At 39.9% G+C, this 4,412-nt stretch overlaps 1 pseudogene; it reads left to right on the top strand.

Moving 5' to 3' along the window:
• Positions 1-1,369: 1,369 nt before the first annotated feature.
• LOC102858138 lies at positions 1,370-1,775 on the top strand (annotated as a pseudogene).
• The last annotated feature ends 2,637 nt before the right edge of the window (positions 1,776-4,412 follow it).

The raw sequence follows: 4,412 nt of genomic DNA, 5'->3' as shown, positions 1-4,412 counted from the left end.
TTTGGAGGCCTCAATAAGAAGTTGCATCAATCATACTCTTTGGAACAAACATCTGAAAATAAAAAGAAAAGGTAAGAAGGTACAGATTTATCATATAATTACCACAACTTCAACATTATTACATTAATTTTGCTTTGGAGAAGGACCTATAAGTGGTTTATAATTGTATTAAACCGGGTTGCTCCTTGGAGGCAAGGATTCTGAGGCTCCGCTTGATATGCTTTGGATATGTTGCAAGTGGGATGAGTCTTTGGAGAGGGACGTCATGGTTGGGAGGGTAGAAGGACAGCGCAGGAGAGGAAGACCCTCGATGAGATGGGTTGATTCCAACACTGGGGAAATGAGGATAGGCGTGTTGGAGACAATAGGATTGTTAAGGTATAGAGCAGGATTTAGAGCTGTTGTTCATAGGGTTGTTATGAGGCACAAGCAACTCTACGGCACATAACAACAGCAATACCCATTTGAGTAAAGTTCTTATTTTTCCATTTCATGGTAAAAAACCCTGACGATGCCTTCATGAATTTATTAAGTAGTGTATTATTACTACAATGGTGCTATGTAACAATCTCTCACTATTTCATCATAACTAGCATTTGTGTAAACAACAAATGCTGGCGTGGTTGTGGAGAAACTGGAATCCTTATTCACTGTTGGTGGGAGTGTAAAATGGTGCAACCACTCAGGAAGGCAGTAAGGCGCTTTCTCAAAAAATTGGAAATAGAAATACCATTTCACCCAGCAATTCCACTACTGGGAATATACCCTAAAGAAACCAGAATTGCCACTCAAGTAGATATATGCACATCCATGTTTTTTGCTGCTTTATTCACAATAGCAAAGAGTTGAAGACAACCTAAGTGCTCACCAACAAACTAATTGATAGAGAAGCTGTAGTATATTCACACAATGGAATATTATGCAGCACTTTAAGACAAAGGACTCATGAAATATTATACAAAATGGGTGACCATGGAGGACATTATCCTGAGTGAAATATCTCAGTCACAAAGAGACAAATATTGCATAATGCCACTGTTATAAAACAGGACTGACATGGGGGTTGCTGGAAAACTAAGAAAAAAGGGGATAAATAATGTACAAGGCATTGAAGCAGATGAAGGAGAGAGAACTGTATAAAAGGAATATATGATTAGGTCCAGAATAAAAGCTGCACAGTAAAGTGGACTGGGGGTGGGTGACTGTATAACAATGAAAGATTTTTTTCCCCCCAAAGAAAAAAGTGAACTGGGGGGTGGAGGGGCAGGGAGGAAAATGTGCATAACACTTTTCCCGTGTTGCCTCAGAGTTGTGCAGAGGCAGAGGCCCAGGTGCATTCAAGATTCTGCTCCACCCGTAACCTACCACCATGGCCGAGGAAGGCATTGCTGCTGGAGGTGTAATGGACGTTAATACCGCTTTACAAGAGGTGCTAAAGACCGCCCTCCTCTATGATGGCCTAGCACGTGACATCCGCGAAGCTGCCAAAGCCTTAGACAAGCGCCAAGCCCATCTTTGTGTGCTTGCCTCCAACTGTAATGAGCCTATGTATGTCAAGGTAGTAGAGGCCCTTTGTGCTGGACACCAAATCAACCTTTTAAAGAATAACATGATAATAAGAAACTGGGGGAGTGGGTAGGCCTCTGCAAAATTGAGAAGGAAAGCCACACAGAGTAGTTGGCTGCAGTTATGTAGTTGTTAAAGACTATGGCAAAGAATCCCAGGCCAAGGATGTCATTGAAGAGTATTTCAAATGCAAGCAATTAAACCAATAAAAAACTTGACATATTGCTTCTCTGTTATTTGAGGGGAGTGAGGAGCAATAAAATGGAGATTTTTTTTTTTTTGGTTTTTTTTTTTTGAGTGTTGGTATTTCCTTTTATTGGTTTATTTTTTGTTACATTGCAAATGTGACTTATTAATACATGTTCTGAAGGGAAGAAAAGAAATAATTATACTAGGTAAGGTTAGAAACATGAGAGATTGACATCAGTGAGCCAACCCAGCATCTCAGTACTCTATGACCTCAGTAACAATATTTAACAAACTACACTAGCTAAATTTTAACATAGAAGCATTTATTTAGTCTGAATTCTTCTGTAGACAATCTCAGCTGCTCTCTAGGTAATTCTTTGATATCAGTAGGAATTGTTACACACTTAATTTTGCAGCAAGGGGCAATAGAGACCACTAAGCCCGTATCATTGAGAAGGCTAGCCTAGACATGCAGATGACAGTGGCAGTCTATGAGGAAAAAAGCTGAATAAAATATTTCAAGTATTTTCTTGAGTCAAACCCAGTATTATCCTACCAAAGCCAGCCAAACAACGTAGAAGAATGCTTGGGCAAGATGGGAGATATAATCTGTCACACCAAGGCTTAGTTTTACGGCAAGTGATGACAGAGGTGGGTGAAATGGAGGAAGTACTTGTTTCAGACTACACACTTGGATGGAAATTCTAAGCAAATAGGAAATCTTAAATATGAAGATTCCTCTGAGGATGTCCTCCTCCCCCATACTGCTCAATGCTTATTTGCAGAATCCAATAGACCTTATATAGGATCTAACCATAATCATGCTGAAGCTGGTTATTAGAACAGCCAGTTTTCAGGTTAAACATGCTAGCTAAGAGATAGAAAGACCAGTAGCATGTTAAGCATTGGTGCCAGTAATCACAGCCTATGAATGTTGTTGTCATTGTTATGTGTCGTCAAGTTACTTGTGATTCAAAGCGACCCTACGTACAACAGCTCTGAACCCTGCTCTATCCAGAGCCAACCTCATTGTTTTTGACACACCTGTCCCCATTTCCCCAATCATTAAGTTAATCCATCTCACCATGGGTCTTCCTCTCTTGTGCGTGTCCCTCTAAACTTCCAAACATGATTTCCCTCTCCAAGGACTGGTTCTTCCTTACAACATTCCAAAGTATGTCAGACAAAACTTCAGAATCCTTGCCTCCAAGGAGCAGCCTGTTTTCACCTTCTCCAAGACAGACCTATTTGTTTACATAGTAGTAAAATGGAGATTTTTATAAAAGAAAAAAAAATGAAAATGTGCATAACAATAAATGAATGGAAATCCAAGTTCTCTATAAATTTTGATTAAAATATCAATTTACAAAAACCAAAACCCAACAGAAACCCCCCTAGCATTTGTATATTTTTGTTCATGGTGCTGTTGGTGGACTGTGGCTCTATTGGGCTTGGTTGGCTAGTTAGGTTTATATCTGCTCTTCATATTTATTCATTTTTCTTGACATATAAGCTACCAAAGGGATTATTTCTATTATGTCAAGTCACAGAAGCACAGGCCAGATTATGCAAAGCCACTTAGAATCTCTGCTCACGTGTTATTGTTGATTGCTGTTGAATTGAGCATGACTCATAGCAACCCTAGGAACAAAAGACCTAAAACCTTTCTATAACTATCATAGTTTCTCAAAGTTCACAGAGTTTCCAGAAGCATGTTGTTTAAGAAGTAGATGCCACTCCTGCTTCCAAGCTCACCTTATAGCCACTGCCAATAAATGGCCAAAGTAAGTCCAATTTAAAAGGAACAGGAAGGTATCTCGACCATAGTATGAGACCATGGTTAAATTACACGGCAAAAGCACGAATGCATAATCTTCTTACAGAGAGATCTTAGGATCAAGAATGCAATCAGCTTCTAAGTGGGAGTAAGGCATGAGAGAATGTGATTTACATTGAGGGCTGGGGAGATAGAAAGAGAGAAGGTGAACTAGGAAGCATGGAGCACACTGTGGTAAGTCTGGCACAGAGCAGCAGAATGAGTTCAGGCTCAGGTAGTGGCTTTCCAGGAAAGAAAGTACCATGTTCTCACTTGCTTTTCTGAACCCAAGCTAGACCATCTGTTGTTGTTATGTGCTGTTGAGTCATCTGCGACTCATAGCAACCCTATGTACAATAGCCCTAAACTCTGCCCTCTCCTGTGCCAATCTCACCATCTCCGACACTTACATCTATCCCCATTACCCCAGTCACTGACTCAATCCATCTTATCGAGGGTCTTCCTCCCCTGTGCTGTCCCTTAACCCTAACCCTAACCCTAACCCTAAGTTGTTCTAGTTAATAAGGTTCAATTCAGAACAAAACAATGAAGTACTAGACCTGGGGTTCTTATTGAACTATTGTCTTATCACAAACCAGAGGAGTAGTAGATTAGGGTTTGTGGTCACTGCTTATCCTGAACAGATTTTATGATGTTCATTAAAAACCTGGCTCAAATTAGCACAAATATTATTCCAAGTATCTGTCCTAAAAATCCCACTGCTCACAGCAATAAGAATGCTTCTTAATTTAACAGCTATATTTTTGAACTAGAGTCTCAACATTGGTTCCTTTGGGGTTTTGACAAGATTGTTTCTGGTAAAGATCTACCATATTATTGT

This window comes from Elephantulus edwardii, unplaced genomic scaffold, assembly GCF_000299155.1.
Source record: "Elephantulus edwardii isolate Elephantulus edwardi_28Jun2011 unplaced genomic scaffold, EleEdw1.0 scaffold00179, whole genome shotgun sequence".
In the NCBI taxonomy this organism is placed as follows: Eukaryota; Metazoa; Chordata; class Mammalia; order Macroscelidea; family Macroscelididae; genus Elephantulus; species Elephantulus edwardii.
This window is presented reverse-complemented; position numbering and strand designations above follow the sequence as displayed.